This window comes from Mobula birostris, chromosome 29, assembly GCF_030028105.1.
Source record: "Mobula birostris isolate sMobBir1 chromosome 29, sMobBir1.hap1, whole genome shotgun sequence".
Classification (NCBI taxonomy): Eukaryota; Metazoa; Chordata; class Chondrichthyes; order Myliobatiformes; family Myliobatidae; genus Mobula; species Mobula birostris.
The window spans coordinates 15,286,197-15,308,947 of record NC_092398.1 but is presented as its reverse complement, the minus strand read 5'-3'; the positions used below and the strand labels follow the sequence as shown (position 1 = coordinate 15,308,947).

The 22,751-nt window shown below is 42.9% G+C and overlaps 1 protein-coding gene across 3 annotated transcripts in view; it reads left to right on the top strand.

The window, feature by feature from the left end:
- Positions 1–22,751, top strand: part of LOC140189932 (cAMP-dependent protein kinase inhibitor alpha-like) — a 180,414-nt gene that overhangs the window by 1,228 nt on the left and 156,435 nt on the right. The gene's annotated exons all lie outside the window — the stretch shown is intronic.

The following is a 22,751-nucleotide window of genomic DNA, read 5'->3' as shown; positions in this document are numbered from 1 at the left end:
CCTTCTCCTTAAAGAAATGAAAATGTTTTGCCTTGGCAAATATTCCCCTGAAACAGGCGTGGACGGAGACTGCACAGCTCAGTCAGCGGCGCTTGATACCGATACCCAATCGCGCAGTTTCTTGCAACCATTTGACCAGCATTGAGGACCGTGTTTATACGATATCGACGGGTCTTTTAGAGATATTTCGCAGAGGTGAATGCAATGTCGAGGCTTTCACAAAACGGTCATGATGACCACAATTACGCTTGCGACCTTGTGCTGTGGTGACATTTCCTTATGGACTACTCTACATTAGGGAAGTTCTAAATCTATATGCTGCCCGTCTCTATTCATTCCTTTTAAAAAAAATGAAAGTTTACGAAGAAGCCTCATTCTGCGTTTTTTTATACTGGTTCCTTTTAATATCACAGAATGTATACAATATACAACCCGGAATTCTTACTCTTCACAGACACCCACGAAACAGAAGAAAACCCCAAAGAATGAATAACGGAAAAAAAACTTAAGTACCCCCAAAAGCCCCCTGCCCCCCTCCCACATGCAAGCAGCATCAACCCCCTCCCCCAAATTATTCTAGCGGAAAGCATCCGCACTCCCACCACCCACTCTGCCAGCAACAGCAAAGCTCCAAAAGAGAGACCATGGTCCACAGTCCATAAGAAATTAACTGTTCATCCCAATAGTTTTCAGTTCCCAGTAAGTGGGGAATTAGTTTAAATTTAAAATTGTTAGGTGTGAACTTGGCATCAGTTTGAAGTGTGATGCAAAAAAACCTGGAAGATATAAATATGGGTGAAAAAAACACTAAATACTCAACAGGTCAGAAAGCATCTTTGAACAGAGGCAATTGATCTACACATGTGGATGGAAATCACCTGACCGTTTTATCTCTATGATAAACTTGTTGCACAATGGATATGTGCAGCACAGTTCTGATGAATGGTCAGCAATCTAAATCCATCCCCACAGATGCTGCCTGAACTGCAGAGTATTCTCAGCTTAGTTCTTATTATTTCCAATGCAGTTGAGTATGTTGCTTGTTCTACTCATCCACCACTGGGTATATATAAAGCAGAGGTTGATAGATTCTCAGTCAATGGCAAGGTAGAAGGTACAAGAGCCTCAGGACTCACACAAGCAGGTTCGAGAACAGTTACTACCCCTCGACCATCAGGATTTTGAACAGAGGGGGATAACTACACTCATTCTACTTCTGGTGTTCCCACCACCGATGGTCTCACTTTAAGGATTCTTTATCTTGCTATTTCATACTCCTTATATATATTTTGCTATTTATTTATATTTGCATTTGCTCAGTTTGCTGTCCATTGACCCTGTTTACAGCTACTGTTCTATAGATTTGCTAAATAGGCCCGCAGAGAAAGGATTCTCAGCGTTGTATGTGGTGATAGGTATGTACTCCAATAAATTTAACTTTGAACTTTCTGAACTTTGAAAGGATCCGGGGAGAAGGCGGGAGATCGGGACTGAGAGGGAAAATGGGTCAGCCGTAATGAAATGGTGGAGCAGACTCGATGGGCCAAACGGCCTAATTCTGCTCCTGTATCTTATGGTCAGTATGGATAGGAAGTGAGCGAAACCAATTTATGAATGGGAATCTCCTCTTGTGTGACAATTGAGCCAGTAGCCTCAGTGGAGGGAAAGAGATGGTTGGCATTTTGGGTCAGTGGAAAGTATTCAGGATAAATACCTGCACGGTTCCCAGCAGACAAATCAATTCCCTTGCCTCCAGGAATGCTGTTTGACCTGCAGCATTTTCCTCTGACAGTTCCTTTTATTTGCTTCAGAACCTAATATTTTACTTTATTTTTATTTCAAGATACAGTGTGGTAACAGCAACCAATTAACCTAGCAACCGGTACGTCTTTGGACTGTGGGAGGAAACCGGAGCACCTGGAGGAAACCCACACATTCATAGGGAGAACGTACAAACTTCTTACGGGCAGTGGCGGGAATTGAACCTGGAACTACTGCGCTGCCCAATGGCACCCATGTGATCATTTAAACCACCAGCCCTTGCGATTTGGGTTGCTGAAGTACCTAGAGGAAACGCACACAGTCACAGGGAGAACACACAAGCTCCTTCCAGGCAGGGGCAGGGATTGAACCTGGGTCACTGGTACTGCAATAGTTTTACAATAACCACTACACGTGGCCAAGTGGTTAAGGCGTTCGACTAGCAATCCGAAGGTCGTCAGTTCGAGCCCCAGCTGAGGCAGCGTGTTGTGTCCTTGAGCAAGGCACTTAATCACACAGTGCTCTGCGACGACACCGGTGCCAAGCTGTATGAGTCCTAATGCCCTTCCCTTGGACAACATTGGTGTTGTGGAGAGGGGAGACTTGCACCATGGGCAACTGCTGGTCTTCCATATAACCTTGCCCAGGCCTGCACCCTGGAGAGTGAAGACTTTCCAGGCACAGATCCATGGTCTCGCAAGACTAACGGATGCCTTTATATAACCACTACACTATCATCGTCTCCACTCTCTTTATTCCCTCAGTAAACATATCCCCTTTCTTTCAGTTTTACAGGTCACAAAGTTGTGGGTCATTTTATTTGTTCACTGTGTCAGTCCAGAGGCTTTTCAGATGAAAGCTTTGCCTCACCCAACTGTTGCTTTCCCTGTGTTATTTTTTGTTCTATCTACTTATTTTTTTACACTGTAGGATTTCATGTGAGTTCCTAAATAAATCTAGTTGACTTGCGTCCAGTTAGCAACCCTCAACCACTTCAATCCTGTTGACCTTTATTGAAGGGGCATTGATGATTTACCTCGTAACTAGGTAGGTCTGTCACCTTTTACCTAGGTAGTCCTTTCCTCATGACCGTAAACGGTTCTCAGAACAGAATAACTTGTTTCTGACAGCTGACTCCAAACAGTTTTTAAAAAAACTGCTTTCACTTAAGGGGAGCATGAAGGAGAACCTTCTTCACTCCGAGGGCAGTGTGAGTGTGGAGCAAGCTGCCAATGCAAGCGGTGAATGATGTTTCAATTTCAATGTTTGAGAGAAGTTTGGATAGGTACATGGATGGGATGGGATATGGTCTGGGTGCAGGGAGTAAGCACTTTAAATGGGTTGGCATGGACTAGATGAGCTGAAGGGCCTATTTCTTTACAGTAGTTTTCTATGACTTAATGTACTGAATTGTTTTTTTAGTGGACCCTTTTTTAATATGCTCTTGAACATACTTAAATCAATTTCTTTCTATTTCGAAATGGAGCACAATGTTATACCTTGCCATAATCTCTGCAGAGTGTAGTGGAACACTTTATCAAATTTTGCATTTATAAACTTAGTTTAATAAGAAAAACACAGTTTTGATAGAGATTCATATAAACTTCCAGTCAAATTTCAAATTGAGGAAATGGCAATGTTACTTCTGCCAGTCTGATTAATGGAGTTACTAAGGAAACAAAGGAGATGCGTAGTTTGGAATGAGATTATCTTTTTCTTCTAGAAAGAGTCAAAACTATAAATGGAAATACCTAGGCAATAGTGCAGTCAAATTGATCCTAAATAGGACTTTATCTTTTGCGGATGATATCTATTAATAGTTCAATAGTTCCATTTAATATCAGAGAATGTATACAGTGTACAACCTGAAACTCTTACTCTTCACAGACGTCCACCAAAACAGAAGTGTACCCTAAAGAATGAGTGACAGTAAAAATGTTAGAACCCCAAAAGTCCCCTCCACACCCAAGCAATGGCAAAGCAATAACTCTCCCCCACCCTCACCATGTCATTCAGTATGATCTAGACAAAGCCAGAGTGTATATTCAGGTATCCTGAGTTCAACTGTGTCGATTGAAGAATGGCAAGATAAGGTAGCTGGCCTGATTTTGTTCTCAATCTGGTGAATATCACAGAGAATCTGGAGGAGAGAGGTCCCAGTCTGATTCTAAGCTCTGTTCATCACCTCTTAGCAGAGTGAAAAAGATGAGTCAGAGAAGGTATGGCCACCATTTCACTCTCCCCCTACCATCCATCACTTGCTTCCTGTCCATTTTCCTTTTTGCTGTCTTGTTATCGAGTTCTCCGCTGACAGACTATTCGTATGAAAAAGACCAAGGTGAGCAAGGAAGTTCTGTATGTAGTATAGAATCAGAATCAGGTTTAATTGATAATGTATGTAAAAGGGTTAACACATTAGTTAAACAATAGCAGCCTGTTCCTTCTGAAAGAAACCGCTGATGATCAACAGATGTGCTAAGCCATGCTGAGCTATATTTCTTCTCGGAGTTAGACAGTTTTTCAAGGTCTTTGTTTCTTTGTGGAGTCATGTGCAGAGATAAGACCACTCTGGCCTGTCTGTGTATTAGGCCATTATGCCTATTCTGTAATTTGTCTCTCGGTACTGTCAAGCAATAGATAAGTCTGACTCCAGCTTGGTATGTGTGGGGGGTGGGGATATCTGAACGACTATATCCGTTCTGTAGGCAGAATTCTGAGCTAGTTGGTGGACCGGACAGGAACAGTGTTTGAGCAACTAACTGAGTAAGCCCCGGGTGCTTTGAATAAAGAGTTTGTACTTATACGGTCTCTGAGTGACTTTATCCAGATTCGACTTCCACATAATATCACCAGCATATATCGTGAAATTTGTTGTCTTTGCAGCAGCAGTACAATACCTCCTTCCAGATGTTAGCAATGAGAACAAGGGATTTATTTTTTTATTTTATTTATTAAGATGAGTGCAGAATAGGCCCTTCTCTTCTCTCTCCCCCCCTCGATTTAATCCCAGCCTAATTTTGAGACAATTTACAATGACTAATTAACCTACCAACCAGTACATCTTTGGACTGTGCGAGGAAACCAGAGCACCCGGAGGAAACCCACGGTGTCACGGGGCGAACATACAAACTCTTTGCAGGCAGCAGCGGGAATTGAACCCAGGTCACTGGAACTATAAAGCATTGTGCAAGCACTCCGCCACCGTGTCCTGGGTACTACAGAAAGCACAGTCACCCACAAAGAGTTGCTGTGGGGCCAGTATTCTGTTTCCTGTGCTTTATTCACTTCCTTATCAGTTGGGGGGAATGTATTTATAACAAGCACACAAAGTAATGCCATTTGTACATCTATAGCCCACTTTCTTTCCCAACAATGTTGAGAAATTTGGACATGAGAAAGGAAGACAGAAACAGCATTTGGCCTGATAGGTTGGTGACTTGATGGCTTAAGTCACAGTGAGTGATCAAACTGTTGGATAGAACAGTTAAAATACAGCAAATGCCCACCCCTATTGATTTGAATTGACTTTATTACTTGCATCCTTCAAAAACATGAGGAGTAGAAATCTTTATGTTATGTCTCCGTCAATGTGCAATTAATAGTAATTTATGGACAACAGGACGGTCAATATAACAGAGAAATACAGTTGTATCAACGTGAATTCATCAGTCTGATGTCCTGGTGGAAGAAACTATCCCGGAGCCTGTTGGTCCTGGCTTTTATGCTGCGGTACCGTTTCCCGGATGGTAGCAGCTGGAACAGTTGGGGTGACTCGAGTCCCCAATAATCCTTCAGGCCCTTTTTACACACCTGTCTTTGTAAATGTCCTGAATCATGGGAAGTTCACATCTACAGATGGGCTGGGCTGTCCGCACCACTCTCTGCAGAGTCCTGCGATTGAGGGAAGTACAGTTCCCATACCAGGCAGTGATGCAGCCAGTCAGGATGCTCTCAATTGTGCCCCGGTAGAAAGTCCTTAGGATTTGGGGGCATACCAAACTTCTTCAGCAGCCTGAGGTGAAAGAGGCACTGTTTATGAGAGTAAAGAAGATAATTGGGCAACGTTTGGAGTCATAAATTGCTGGGTTTTTTTGGCTATATTTTATATTTCCAAACTGTCAAGGAAAACACTACACTGAAAGGGTTTGTTCCGTGTGTTTCTTCACAGCCAAGATCCATTCAGGTGATTTTCATATCAATTATTTCCCTTCAGACTGCTTTTGACATAATTGCATTGGTAGCAAAAATTTGCAGAGGTGGGAATAACAGACTGTCACAAGTGATAAGAGAAGGAAGAATTGTACAATATTCCCTGCAAATATATCCAGTAAACTAGGAGAAACAGCAGACTATGAACAGCAAGTGGGAAGATGAGTTTTATTAAGCTTTAGCATTGCACTGAAGCCAACTCTGCCTTGTACATGGACACACATGTATAATTCAAACTAGTTGGAATTTAGTGAGATGGTATATATAAGCTTACTGCAGAGAGCAGCCACTTTTTGTATCTTTTTTTGATCTATAGGATAGAGGTTCTTGGTAATAGTGTGGTGCTATTACAGGTGCTTGTGTGTTGTCAGTAAGTGAGGGGATGTGTTCCCGTAATGACTGAAACCTTACTCCAAGAAGTAATTTGTCCTTGTATGCAGGACTGTGCAAAAGTCTTGGGCACATGTATGTAGCTAGGGTCACTAAGACTCTTGCCCAGCACTGCATTTGTCATCTTGGAGCTAAGGGCGAGTTTGTAAACCTGGCGGGAGCAAAGGATGTTGAGAAGTGTCGTGGGTGGGGCGTGGGGCAGGTGGCAGGGATGGAGTGCCAAGGGTGGGGGGTGGCGCAGGTGCAGACACACCCAGCCCTGAGACACCAGGCAAGGTCGTTTGATTCCAAACAATCGGTTTATTGATCATTACAGAATGTCTCTCTGGTGCTTCCCGCTCCCTCCCCTCTCCCTTTTCCTATATTTCCAACCTTGATTCCCCTCTCCCTGCCCCTTCCCATTTTTGGTCCACAACAGAGACCCATATCAGAATCAGGTTTATCATCACTCATATATGTCATGAAATTTGTTTTTTTTTGTGGCAGCAGAGTAGTGCAATACATAAAATTACTACAGTAATGTGCAAAAGTCTTAGGCCTCCTAGCTATATATATTGTATGTGCCGAACACTTCCACAGTACTGTATCTGGAGTTAAAGTGAAAGGAAAGGTTACATGTGTAAGACAAAAAAGCAGAAGCAATATTGACATATTAATTAATTTCTTCAATTGATAATTAAGACTCAGTGCGATGAGGGGTGCATGTGATTGTTTGAATGTGCGTCCTTTGCTAAGGATACCCTTGTTTTTAGATACAGCTCCTTCCAACAATGTGACACTGTCAGTTGAAAGATAAGCCACGGGATGTAACAAGTTGAGATCTTTATTACTGCTTGTCATCGCCTAACAAATGAGTATTGTTGATTTATAAAGTCTTGTGGAAACTCAAAGTGGGCCCAGTGTTGTTAATATCCCCTGACCTGCAAGTTCATCCCAACAGACTCTGAAGCCTGACACTTGTTTCAAACGCATTCAAATTTATAATTAATTGCCTCTGAGAAAGTTCAACTGTAAAATCTTTATATATTTTGACAAATTCCCATTTTTATCTGTTATTCCCTCAGAACAAATTTGTTTGCTAAACTCTTGTTGCTGTTCTTTGGATGAGTAAGCTGGTAGACACTTTCCACTAGCATTATATCACCACAAGTAAAACTTCAGCCACACTTCCCAGTAACGTAATTCAGAGAAAGGAGGAAGAGTCGCGGGGAATTCCAGAATTGCATTTCTCGAAAAATAATGACTCCTTGGCATGGTTGAAAGTTCCAGAGTGATTTGTTGGGAATTGGGAAGTGATGCTTCAATGAATTGCCTACCATCCCAATTTGTTGGCCTCTTACAGGACTTTTAGTCTCAAAAAGAAGAGGAAACATGTTGGCCTCTCCAAGCTTGTTAAAAAGTGTTGCAACTTTAAGACAAATTCAAGTCAAGTTTATTGTCATTTAACTGTATACATGTATACTGTTAAACGAGGCAATGTTTCTCCAAACTAGAGTGTAAAGCACAGTAGTACACATAACTCACATAACAGAAAATAACTTATGAAAGTAAGGATGAAATCTACAGATGCATTACACGTAAATGAACTAAAGTGTATAAATTGAATATGGTAAAGTAGATAGATGGATAGATAGACATACTTTATTGATCCTGAGGGAAATTGGGTTTCGTTACAGTTGCACCAACCAAGAATAGATTATAAATATAGCAATATAAAGCCATAAATAATTAAATAATAATATGTGAATAATGCCAGATGGAAATAAGTCCAGGACCAGCCTATTGGCTCAGAGTGTCTGACCCTCCAAGGGAGGAGTTGTACAGAACCAGTGCCACTTTGAATACAATGTGGCAGGGTGTTCAAAAGCCTCATAGCCCGAGGGAAGAAACTGTTTCCCATCCTGACCGTTCTTGTCTTTATGCATCGGAGACTCCTGCCTGATGGTAGAAAGTCAAAGAGGATGCTGGATGGGTGGGTGGGATCCTTGATAATACTAAAGGCCCTGCGTATGCCGTGCTCCTGTTAACTGTCTCCGGTGAATGGCAGGGAGACCCCTATGATCCTCATGGCCGTTCTCACAGGGGACGTCTGGTCCAATGCTTGGCTGATCCTATACCAGATGGAGATGCAACTTGTCAGGATGTTCTCAATGGTCCTCCTATAAAATGCAATTAAGAAGTGGAGGGAGGTGGTGGGGGGAGTCTTGCTTTCCTCAATCTCACAGGAAATTGGAACATGGTGTTCAAAGGGATTTTGTTGTAAATGGGGAGATTTGTTCTTGCACGCAACCTCTTCACTCTGGGAAGGGAGCAGTTCAACTTCCCTTTATTCCCTGTGATTTTCTTTCCCCGAACAATTCCTTCTTGGATTAAAAGAACTGCACGTGAAATCCCACTCCAAATTTTATAGGTCATTGTACAACTGCCCTGTTGTGTATTTAATGTTTCAGACGTGTTTGAGCAATGTTGTAAATATTTTGTTGATGAATCATTCTTGTTCATTTAAATCATTACGGGTTATATGTAAAAATAAGTAAATTGCATACGTCACCACGTTCCCACGTGATACATGCGCACCTCACTTAAAGTAAATACGAACTAAGACTCGCATTTCTTGGCTGTCTTGCTTTCCTTTGAATTAGCTTAATGTTTCCAAGTCACAAAGCTTAATGTGCATGGCTGCTTTTGAGGAAGAAGCTATTCTGTTGTTGAGAGCAGCAGCATCCAATCTGACCACAGGAGATTTTATTTTGCATTCCTGAGTTGTTCAACTAGCTATTAACCACCATGGTTCACATTGTTCATGATTGTCCTTCAAACCTAATGTCCTTCAAAGTCACTTTTTATTTCTGTACATCATTTCCTTCTCCATTAATTCCATTCTCCATTAATGCAACTATTTGAGACCTAATTTTAGGTCTGATATGTCTGTATTTCAAAGATGATGTAGTATCTTCTGAAGTATCCTGAAATTCATGAACGTCTTTCTTTTTTTATTCCTCTCCGCGCTCTGTGCTTGCCACTTCTTCGGCACTTGTCTGTTTTTTACGAGGCCGAGTTGCGGGCTCGATGCTCAACCCAGCATGAATGGGAAGCTTGCAAGGAGCCATCCCAGATTTGAACCCAGGACCACTCACCTCAAAGTCTTTTGCTGATGCCACTACACCACCAACCGGCTATGTCTGCCTTGATTCCCTTTACAATGATCCATCTAGAACAAAATTGAGTAGATAATAGCTGGCACAAAATCTTGAAAGTGGGTTGTATTAATCAATTACTAGTGCTGTAGTTTGCTTACAGCTGAGCAGGAGATAATATTTTGAAAATATACCACCTTACAAAACCATTCTCTGTGCAAATAATGTGTTGTTCAAAGAATATTTCCTTTAAGTAGTGTCATCAATTCTTTCCCGTCAAGACACCAATACATCAGTTTTTAAAGGAAATATAGGCAAATTCCAATAGTTACATTGATTTTTCTCTTGTAATTTTTTAACCAGTAATTTTGCACTATTGACATTATGTCATAGTTAAATGCATCTCTGAGCAGCCATTAAAATGAGAAATCCCACTGGTTAAAGGACCCAGGCTGTAAAAATAGGGGACAAGCTCTCCTCTACAATCACTCTGAGCACCGATGCCCCGCAAGGCTGTGTACTCAGCCCCCTGCTGTACTCACTGTGCACCCATGATTGTGTAACCAAGTTTCCATCGGATTCAATAGATAAGTTTGCTGATGACACAACAATTGTAGGCCATATCTCGGGTAATGATGAGTTTGAGTACAGAGAGGAAATTAAGAACCTGGTGGCATGGTGCGAAGACAATAACCTATCCCTCAACGTCAGCAAGACGAAGGAATTGGTTGTTGACTTCAGGAGTAGCGGACCGCACGACCCAATTTACATCGGTGGTGCGCAAGTGGAACAGGTCAAAAGCTTGAAGTTCCTCGGGGTCAATATCACAAATGACCTGACTTGGTCCAACCAAGCAGAGTCCATTGCAAAGAAGGCCCACCAGCACCTTTACTTCCTGAGAAAACTAAAGAAATTTGGCCTGGCCTCTAAAACCCTCACTAATTTTTATAGATACACCGTAGAAAGCATTCTTCTAGGGTGCATCACAACCTGGTATGGATGTTGTCCTGTCCAAGACTGGAAGAAGCTGCAGAAGATCGTGAACACAGTGCAGCACATCGCACAAACCAATCTTCCGTCCTTGGACTCACTTTACACCACACGCTGTCGGAGCAGTGCTGCCAGGATAATCAAGGACACGACCCACCCAGCCAACACACTTTTCGTCCCTCTTCCCTCCGGGAGAAGACTCAGGAGCTTGAAGACTCATACGGCCAGATTTGGGAACAGCTTCTTTCCAACTGTGATAAGACTGCTGAACGGATCCTGACCCGGATCTGGGCCGTACTCTCCAAATATCTGGACCTGCATCTCGGTTTTTTGGCACTACCTTACTTTCCATTTCTCTATTTCCTATTTATGATTTATAATTTAAATTTTTAATATTTACTATCAATTTGTAATCCAGAGAGCAGGAAGCCCAGAATCAAATATCGCTACAATGATTGTACGTTCTAGTATCAATTGTTTGGCGAGAATAAAGTATAAAGTTAAATAATTGGCAGAGACATTATTAATTGCCTCTTCACTTCAATAGCAATCAAAGTTAGACATGAATGTCAGGATTTCTCGAACTTCTGGTAATTGCCCCCCCTTCACCATTCCCCATTCCTATTTCCCTCTCTCACCTTATCTCCTTACCTGCCCATCACCTCCCTCTGATGTTCCTCCCCCCTTCTCTTTCTTCCATGGTCTTCTGTCCTCTCCTATCAGATTCCCCCTTCTCTTTCACCAATCAACTTCCCAGCTCTTTACTTCACCCCCTCCTCCTCTCCCAGTTTCACCTATCACCTACGACCTTGTACTTCTTCCTTTCCTCTCCCCACCTTCTTATCCTGACTGCTCATCTTTATTTTCCAATCCTAATGAAGGGTCTCGGCCTGAAACGTCAACTGTTTACACTTTTCCATTGATGCTGCCTGACCTGCTGAGCTCCTCCTGCATTTTGTCTGTGCTGCTTTGATTTCCAGATTTCCTTTTGTTTGTGAAATGTTGGGATTGCCAGCTTCATACATGTCCTTAGTTCAAATATTTCCTTGCAAGATCTACACATTATGTATGCTTGGAACCAGAGCTGACATCACAAATGGAAAAAATGCAGTCCAGAAGGGAAAAGGAAGGATGTGATTGGCTGAAGGCATATCATGGCCGACAAAACTTCGAAAAGGGGCCTTGCCTATCTTACCCAGCTGGGTGTGAGATCTTGAAGGAGATCGCAAGATATCAATATAACATTTTTCAGTAGCAACATACAAGATGCTGAGGAACTCAAAAGGTCTGACCAAACTTATAGAGGGAAAGAGAAGTTCTGACGTTTTGTGTTAAAAGCCTTTAATTTCCTGGCTTGTTCTCGGAGCCTTTCTTGAACAGCGTAATAACATTAGCTATCCTCCAATCCTGCAGCACCTCATCTGTGGCTAAGGATGCTTTACTGGGGGGACCTGCAGTTTCTACACTAGCCTCCCACAGGGACCAAGGGAACACCTTGTTGGGCATTAGGGATTTATCCATCCTCATTTGCCTCAAGATTGCAAACACCCCTTCCTCTGTAATCTGTACAGGGTTCATGACCTTGCTGTTACATTGCCTCACTTCTATAGACTCTGTGTCCATCTCCCAAGTAAATACAGATGCAAAAAAATCATTTTAAGATCTTCCCCCATCTCTTTTACTCCATGCATAGATTACCGTTCTGATTTTCCAGAGGGTCAATTTTGTCCCTTGCTATCCTTTTGCTTAATGTATCTGTGAAGCCCTGAAGATTCTCCTTTTCTTGTCTTCTCGAGCAACCTCGCCTTCTTTTAACCCTCCTGATTTCTTCCTCAAGTGTTCTCTTGTATTTCTTGTACTCAAGTACCCCATTTGTTCCCACATGCTCTGCACCTCCTTTGTCTTACCAAGTGCTTTAATATCTCTTGAAAACCAAGGTTCTTTAAACCTGTTACTCTTGCTTTTTATTCTAACAAGAACATACAAACTCTATACTCTCAAAATTTGTTTTGAAAGCCTCCCACTTACCAAGTACACATTTGCCAAAAAACAGCCTGAACCAATCCACACTTGACAGATCCTTTCCTGGTGCCATGAGAATTGGCATTTCTCCAATTTGGAATCTCAACCCAAGGACCAGACTTACCCTTTTCTGTAATTACTGAATAAGGACATTTTCCTGAACACATCTGGAAAACTCTTTCCCATCCAGCCTAAGTTCAGCTTTAATTGTCATTCAACCATACATAAACACAGCCAAACAAAGCAGCATTACTCCAGGGCCAAGGTACAAAACACAGTACCAATAGTCATACACAGAACATGTCACACATAGCACATATAAGCCTCCTCCACTGTCGCGATGAGGACATATTTGGGTTGGAGGAATAACACCTTGGATTCTGTTTGGGTAGCCTCCAACTTGATGACGTAAACATCAATTTCTGAAACTTCCAGTAATGCCCCCCAGCCCCCCCTTCACCATATCCTATCCCCTTTTCCCTCTCTCACCTGATCTCCTTGCCCACCCATCACCTCCCTCTGGTTCTCCTCCCCCCCCCCCCGCAACACATTCTTTCTTCCATGGCCTTCTGTCTCTTTCTCCAATCAGCTTCCCAGCTCTTTACTTCACCCTCCGCCCCCCAGGTTTCACCTATCACCTAGTGTTTATCTCTTCTGCCCCCCCCCACCTTTTAAATCTACTCCCTAATTTTTTTTCTCCAGTCCTGCCAAAAGGTTTCGGCCTGAACCATCGATTACTCTTTTCTATAGATGCTGCCTGGCCTGCTGAGTTCCTCCAGCATGCAAACACATAAATACATTCACACAAAGTCCCTGAGTCCATGAATGTTGCAGCAGTCTACAGTCGAACACCTTACAGCTTGTCTTCTGCCAAGTGAACACTGGGGAGGCAACACTAATTCCAGCTTAGAGACTGCACCGCACTCCCACCTCCAGCACTCCAATGGAAGGCACCAACTCCAAGGCCTCTCTCCTGGGCAGCTCTAAACAGGTGACACCGCCTCTTGAGGCCTTGTCCTCCCTTTGACCAATCCCGTACAGCTCCCCGCCATCTGCCCCTGCCATCCACCAACAAATCAGTGAATCAGACTTGCAGCATTTCACATTAGTGATGCCCAACAGGGGTCTTACGATCACAAGAAAAGCGACTAAGACAATCACCTGCTGTTGGGCCTCACACCATCTTTGCTCGCCAGCCCTCTCTGACGCAGCAGCACCATCTGCACCAAGTCCAGCCCCCTCAGTTTCACCGCCAACGAGCAACTCGTTGATGGCCCAGACCTGTCGTTCTTTAAGTTCTTAATCTCCAGTAGGGGCTTGGCGATCGTAAAAAAATATGTCTACAAAAGACAATGACACCTTTGGTTGATCCTGTAGAAGCTGCTGCGTCCAAGCGTGCCTCCATGTTACAAGAAGCCCTTTTACAGAAGGGGAATCCAAGTCAGTATGTGCACATTTAAAATCATATGGCAGAATGTCACTTGACAGAAGACAAGCTGTATGGTGTTTGACTGCGGACTGCTGCAACATTCATGATTTACAACCTCGTATTTCTTGCAACAGTCTGCAATCTCTCTACGAATTTGCTCCTCCAAATCCTGTGGACTGTTGTGTGGTCTATACTATAGATCCTTTTAATAAGGTCATACCTTTCCTATTCCTCATTTCTGCCTATAAAGCCTCACTACACGAGCTCTCCAGTCTGTCCTAACTTGGTACTGCCGTGATATTTTTTATGACTAGTAGCACTACACCTCCCCCTTAATCCCGACCACTCTATTGCATCTAAAACAACAGAACCTAACTTTGCCTACCGGAACAGCAGGCCAACGGCAGATGCCATTTCTCTGGCCCTACATTCCTCCATAGAACACCTGGAGAATAAAGACGCATACGTAAGGCTCCTTTTCATTGACTACAGCTCTGCCTTTAGTACAATCGTTCCAAATAAATTGATTCCTAGGCTCCGGAACCTGGGCCTTAGCACTCAGATCTGCAGCTGGATCTTCAACTTCCTCACAGACAGGGCCCAGGCTGTAAAAATAGGGGACAAGCTCTCCTCTACAATCACTCTGAGCACCGGTGCCCCACAAGGCTGGGTACTCAGCCCCCTGCTGTACTCACTGTACACCCATGATTGTGTAGCCATGTTTCCATCAAACTCAATATATAAGTTTGCTGATGACACAACAATTGTAGGCCGTATCTCGGGTAATGATGAGTTTGAGTACAGAGAGGAAATTAAGAACCTGGTGGCATGATGCGAAGGCAATAACCTATCCCCCACGTCAGCAAGACGAAGGAATTGATTGTTGACTTCAGAAGGAGTAGCAGACCGCACGACCCAATTTATATCGGTGGTGCGCAAGTGGAACAGGTCAAAAGCTTGAAGTTCCTTGGTATCAATATCACAAATGACCTGACTTGGTCCAACCAAGCAGAGTTCACTGCCAAGAAGGCCCACCAGCACCTTTACTTCCTGAGAAAACTAAAGAAATTTGGCCTGTCCCCTAAAACCCTCACTACTTTTTATAGATGCACCGTAGAAAGCATTCACATAGGGTGCATCACAACCCGGTATGGAAGTTGTCCTGTCCAAGACTGGAAGAAGCTGCAGAAGATCGTGAACACGGCGAAGCACATCACACAAACCAATCTTCCGTCCGTGGACTCACTTTACACCGCACGCTGTCGGAGCAGTGCTGCCAGGATAATCAAGGACACGACCCACCCAGCCAACACACTTTTCGTCCCTCTTCCCTCCGGGAGAAGGCTCAGGAGCTTGAAGACTCGTACGGCCAGATTTGGGAACAGCTTCTTTCCAACTGTGATAAGGCTGCTGAACGGATCCTGACCCGGATCTGGGCCGTACCCTCCAAATATCCGCACTTGCCCTTCAGTTTTTTGTGCACTACCTTACTTTCCATTTTTCTATTTTCTATTTATGACATAATTTAAATTTTTAATATTTTCTAATTTTTACTATTTTTAATATTTAATACTTGTAATCCAGGGAGCGGGAAGCGCAGAATCAAATATCGCTGTGATGATTGTATGTTCTAGTATCAATTGTTTGGCGACAATAAAGTATAAAGTATTAAAGTATTAAAGAACCCCTGAAAGTTGAGCTGCCAGTCTTGCCCCTCCTGCGACCAAGTCTCACTAATGACTACAATGTCCTAATTCCACATACTGATCCACGCTCTGAGCTCATCCGCCTTTCCTACAATACTCCTTGCATTGAAATATACGCAGCTCAGAACAGTAGTACCGCCACACTTGACGTTTGGATTCCTGACTTTGTATGTAGGCTTAACAACATCTTTCGCCACAACCACTCCACTATCTGCTCTGGCACTAGCCTTCAAAGTACCCAGGACATCTTTAGGGAGCGGTGTCTCAGGGAGGCAGCGTCCATTATTAAGGACCTCCAGCACCCAGGGAATGCCCTTTTCTCACTGTTACCATCAGGTAGGAGGTACAGAAGCCTGAAGGCACACACTCAGCGATTCAGGAGCAGCTTCTTCCCCTCTGCCATCCGATTCCTAAATGGCCATTGAACCTTGGACACTACCTCAATTTTTTTTAATATATACTATTTCTGTTTTTTGCATGATTTTTAATCTATTAAATATACATATACTGTTTAAAGTATACAGAATAAGATGTATTTACTATTTTACTTTCTTTCTTCTATATTATGTATTGCATTGAATTACACTGCTAAGTTAACAAATTTCATGTCACATTCCGGTGATAATAAACTTGATTCTGGTGCTCTGGTTCTCATCCCCCTGCCGCTCTAGTTTAACCCTCCTGGGCAGCATCAGCAAACCTCCCCGCTGGGATATTCGTCCCCCTCCGGTTCAGGTGCAATCTGTCCTTTCTGTTCGGGTCTCACTTTCCGTGGAAGAGAGCCCAATGATCCAAAATTCTGAAGGCCCCGCCACTGCACCAACTCCTTAGCCACGTGTTAGAGACCGTAACCTGTTCACCTGACCAATAAATCCCCTGTCATTGCATCTCACCTCTTCTCACCCTTCCCCTCTGAGTCAAAAAACCAGATGCAGTGTCAGAGATCAGGTTGCTGTGGTTTCCTCTGCAAGTCATTTCCCACCCCCAGCCAAACAGTAACCAAAGCAGTATACCTATTGTTAAGGGGAAATGGCCACAGGGGAACGCTGCACTGGCTGCCTAAATCTTTTACCCCTCCTGACAGTCTCGCAGTTACCTGTGTCCTGCACCTTGAGTGAAACTATCTCCCTGTGTGTCCTGTCTGTCAACCACACAGCCTCCCAAATGATCCGGAGTTTATCTAGTTCCAGCTTCAACATGGTCTGTTAGAACTTGCAGCTGGATTCACTTCTTGAATTCCGTGCCTTCCCACATCCCGCAAGTGATGCATTCCGGTATCCTGCCTGACATCCCCACTGCTCTAAATGTGCACTGAAATGAAGAAAGAATAAATGATGAAAAAAAAATTCTACACCTATCTTTGTATCTATTACAAACTTTGCAACAAAGCCATCAATTCTATCATCCAAGTCATTGACATATAATGTAAAAAGAATTGGTCCCAATGTAGACCTCTGTGGAATACCGCTAGTCACCGACAACCAACCAGAAAAGTCTCACTTTATTCCCACTCTTTGCCTCCTGCCAACCAACCGCTCCTTTATCCATGGTGGTAACTTTCCTGTAATGCCACAAGCAGCCTAATGTGTGGCACCTTGTCAAAGGTCTTCCGAAAATCCAAGTACACAACATCAACCAATTCTCCTTTGTCTGCCCTGCTTGTTATTTCTTCAAAGAATTCCAATAGACTTTTCAGGCAAGATTTTCCCTTGAGGAAACCATGCTGACTTTGGTCTATTTTATCATGTGCTTCCAAGTACCCTGAAACCACATCCTTAACAATCAGCTTTGCAAATACCCTTATTACATTTGTTAAATGGCAATTGACAATTTGTAGACCACAGTTCCTGAGACATTGAATTGTGCATAATTAGGCACTTAGTAAGAAGCAATAAAAAGACGTTTAAGCGGAGTGGCCAGTGTTAAGAGTCGTCAGGGTTAAGAGTGGTGAGTTGAGGCTTTGGTTCATCAAGACTTTGACAAGGAGGCAGGTAGTTTTGAGGAAGTTGAGAGGCTATAGAAGGGCAAAAGCGGGAGAATGGGCAAAGAAGTGGCAGGTGGAATACAGTGTCAGGAAGTGTCTGGTCAGGAACTTGGCTAGAAGAAATAAAAGGGTAGGTTATTTTCTAAATGAAGAGAACATTAGAAAATCTGTGGTCAAAGGGACTTGGGAGCCCTTGTGCAAAATTCCCTGAAGGTTAATTTGCAGGTTGAGTCTGTGGAGAAGAAGGCAAATGCAATGTTAGCATTCATTCTAAGAGGTTTGGAATACAAAAGCAAGGATGTAATTCTGAGGTTTTATAAAGCACAGCTAAGACCTCACTTGGAGTATTGTGAGCAGTTTTGAACCCCTTATTTTAGAAAAGATGTGCTGACACTGGAGGGATTTCAAGAAAATGATTCCAGGATTGAGCGGCTTGTCAAATGAAGAGCACTTGATGGCTCTGGGCCTCGATTCACTAGAATTCATAAGAATGAGGGGGTGACCTCATTTGGAGCCTGTCTAATGGTGAAAGGGCTGGATAGAGTGGATGTGGAGAGGATGTTTGCTATGGTGGGAGAGTGTAGGACCAGAGGACACAGCCTCAGAGTGAAGGGATGTCCGTTTAGAATGGAGATGAGGAGGAATTTCTTTAGCCAGAGAGCAGTGAATCTGTGGAATTTATTGCTACTGTTTGCAGTGGAGGCCGAGTCTTTATATAGATATAAGACAGCAGTTGATAGATTCTTGATTAGTCAGGGCATGAAGGGATACGGGGGAGAAGGCAGAAGGCGGGAAGGAAAAACGGATCAGCCATGATGAAATGGAGCAACAGACTCGATGACCCTAATTCTGCTCTTGCATCTTAAGGTCTTATTAAGTTCTTGAAGCAACCAGGGGAAGATGTGGGGGGGATTGTTGGATGATGGGTGGATGGAGTGGGTTGACAAGGGGGAAAGAGGATGGTAGGGGGTTAGGGTGGGTGTCGAGGGGACTAGGTAGATCAGGAGGAGAGAGAAAAGTGAGACAGAGGGAACAGCTGTAGGTTTTGTTAATCCTTACTGGGAGAGGACCTGTTGAATGATCTACCAGCTGGATTGCTATCAGTTTTCTCCAGTGACTGCATGAGGATTTGTGTAGAGTGGCAATGCTAGCGATCACCGATCGGTTTTCAATTCCCCCTGCTCTCTTGTAAGGAGTTTGTACGTCCACACCTTGATCATATAGGTGTCCTCCCACATGCCAACGACTGACTTAGGGCTAGTCAGTTGTGGGCATTCTGTGTTGGCACCAGAAACATCCGGACACTTGTGGGCTGCCCAGCGTAATCCTCACAGATTTGATTTGGTGCAAATGAGACATTTTAATGTGTTTTGATATCCATGTGACAAATAAACTTCATCTGTATGACTCCAGGGGTAGGAGGAATGTACGTATGTGAAAGTTGGATTACAAAGGAAGAAAATAGAGGAGGGGAAAGTTTCATTTGAATTCTAGGGGAGGATCATGTATCAATCTGCATACATAATTTGTTCATTTCACTGAGTAATTACACAAACACTGCCCATAATTGAACCTGTGGATTGTGTAGTGTATCCAGGCACAAATGAACCGCATGAAAAAATTAAGATTAAGATCATAGGATTGGCTTTGTTAGTCCAACGTACTTCAAAATATCAAAACATACAGTGTGCATCAAAGGCCAGCACAGTCTGCAGATGTGCCACTGGGTACATTTAAAGTGGAGGTTGATGGGTTCTTGATTAGTGAGGGCATCAAAGGGAGGAGGCAAGAGGGACAATAAATCAGCCGTGGAAAAAAATAGCGGAGCAGACTCATTGGCCCAAATGGCCTAATTTCACTCTGATGTCTTATAACGTGCTGTTGCTTAGTAATACATTTAGTTAGCATTTTCAGTATGTTAGACCGATCCAATGGCACATCACAGAGTGACGGGACGGGTGATGACAGGCAGAAGTACACTGTGTTGATACTTCTTGGGTTGTTCACTTTTTAATTGGGGCTGTTGAACCCAAGCAATATAGTGGGTAGATGTTAAGCTAGGTAAAGACTGCTAAGTTAGTAGCTTAGCCTGATAGACTGCCCATATTGCGAGCTTGAACAGTTCTGACCTGCTAGGAATGTCGTACGCAATATGAACTTGCTCAGACTTGGTTAGTTGCTCAAAGGAAGTTGCAGCTTGGTAACTGAATGCAACCAAGTCACGGGGGATCTTAAACTGCACCTTGGAAGTGGTATTCTGGACCTAGATCATGGTGTATTTGAATGTTAGAAGCAGGAAATACTAACTCTTTAGCCTAATTTACCTTGCTGACCTTCAAAACTGACCAATGATTGTTCTGATCACAAACAAGATCTGTGGGTCCTTGCTACATTGGCGATTATTTTTTTTTAGCTCTGGGCAAATTAAGGGCAACCATTTGGAACTGAAGGTTGGAGATACTTTTGTAAATGCCTTTCAGAGCATAAAAGCCTTGCTGTGTAACAAATACCCTGCCCCCTCCTAAGCAGAATTATAGAAATTTAATACTAGTACTGTTGGAAAGGATGGAAGTAGGTCTTTATTTAGATCCAACTAAGTACCCACATCAAGATGAGAGGATTAGTTTAATTTAGCATCAACCTCAGATCTAGCCCATTTAATATTGTAAACATTTTAAATTGTCAGAAGTATTTAATTAACCACATCGTTATTGTAGCAGCCTTTTGTATTCCGTTTGTAAAACAGTTGGGGTTCTTTCATTTTAACCTGTAAATTACTCGGAATGCATTTTAACTGTTCTAAATTTAGTCTGAGTTTACGGATTGTTGCACTTATGTATAAGTTTTTGTTTATTTTTTTGTGCGGGGAGGAGGGATTTGTGGGGTGATGATTGTGTTGCCGTTCTTTGCTTTCTTGGTTTTGTGGCTATCTGGAGAAGACGAATTTCAGAGTTGTATCCTTTGATAATAAGTGAACCTTTGGACCTTATAACATTGTGAAAATAGGGGAATAGATAGGAGAAATTTCCCATTGTGGCCAGCTGTATTAGTGCTGAAGGCTGTTGTGTCAGCTGCAGAGCTAGAGAGTAATACAGTATAGAAATTGGACCACGAATGTGTTAAAATTAATTGGCAGAAAATAACCATCTAGTCTATAATATATACACCTTATTTGTGATACCAGAGCTAGCCCAGGGTTCTGTGTTGACTGTACTTACTGGAGACACTCTTGGAAGAAGAGGTCTGCCTGACCCAATATTACATGACAATTTGTATGCTAAAGATCAAAGGTAACAGCAAGACAATTCAATAGTTACAATGTATCCACAATGCTTCCTTTTGAATTGCATTGTTTCGAAACACCTCCAACACTGCAGATACCCAAAATGAATTCCCCTGAGACCTCTGTCTTTCTAGCTGCATTCATGCATGTGCAGACATCTCAGTTGAATGGCTGTTTCCTGGTTTGCAATCAACCCCAGGCTGCAGCTTCAGGAAGACTATTGTTCTGAGCTGCATTTTAAATTCAATCTACAATCCATCTTCAGATCTGAAAGATTGGGTGCTGTTGAAATTAATATTTGCTATATACCATAAGTCCAGAATACACCTTAACAGTTACAACTTGATCTTTTTTTAAAGTATATTTCTGGGCGTCTATGGTTTTTTTTGGAGCAAGTACGTCACGTCAGCTCTCATTTGCAACTGGCTGCATGTTTCATAGGATTGGTCTGCTATTCTTTGTGAAAACCTCAAACCTAGCTAGATTCTCATTCCATCGAGATGCAGCACAGAGCGTCATAGGAAGTCATTCCTGCCTGTGACCATCAAACTTTACAACTCCTCCCTCGGAGGGTCAGACACCCTGAGCCAATAAGCTGGTCCTGGACTTATTTCATAATTTACTGGAATAATTTACATATTACTATTTAACTATTTATGGTTCTATTACTATTGATTATTTATGGTGCAACTGTAACGAAAACCAATTTCCCCCGGGATCAATAAAGTATGACTATGACTATGAATAACTTGTGTCCCTGATAATCCCCCATCCATCAATAACAGTAAACATAAGAGATTCTGCTGATGCCAGAAATGCAGGGTAACACACACAAAACTGGAGGAACTCAGCAGGTCAGGTAGCATCTACAGAGAGGAATAAACAGTTTGTTTTCAGCCGAGACCCTTCATCAGTGCTCGCGTCTCGGCCTGAAAAGAAACTGATGCTCCTGATCGTTTCTGGCATCTTGAAACCACAGTGAGCAAAACCAGTTCTGAATTGTCATAGCGCTTGTTACTCACCAACTCTCAGGAAAATCACTGCTTTTTGAACACAAGCACACACAACTGCCAGAGGCAGCATCTGTGGAGGGGAATAAACAGTTTACATTTCGGGCTGAGACCCCTCATCAGGGCTTGCGCCGCAGCCTGGAATGTCAACTATCTGTTGCCCTCTGCAGATGCCGACTTACCTGTTGAGCTTCGTGTGTGTGTGTTTTCATCAATAATGTTCTGATCCATCAGATGATATAGTAAGTAAGTTTCCCCAAAGTGAATAGTTCCATGCTTTTAAGGTTATTGTAATAATTAAGTCTTAACACTGCAGAGTAAAGCTGATTTGGCTGACTGTTCGACCAACGACCTCAGCTTAAGCTGTTCACAAGACAATGCAAACATACCAGGCAGAGGCCAGTGACATCATAAAGGATCCCACCCACCCTGCTCATGGACTGTTTGTCCCACGCCCATCAGGGAGGTGGCAACATAGCTTCCATGCCAGGACCACCAGACTCAAAAGCAGTTACTTTCCCCAAGCAGCAAGTCTGATCAACACCTCCACCCATTAACCCACCCTTCCACACCCCAACCACCATTACTTTATCATTTCCTGTCAGTCACTGTATGCACAGCCACTCTTGTACAATAAAACAATAAGATAATTTATGTGTCACTTTATGTTTACACAATAAATTCTATGTATAAAGTCTATCTTTGTGTTTTTATCATCTTATTGTGTTTTTTGCTTCGCTGCATCAGATCTGGAGTAACAATTATTTCGTCCTCCTTTACACTTGTGTGCTGGAAATGAGATTGAACAATCTTGAAAGGAGAACATTTCC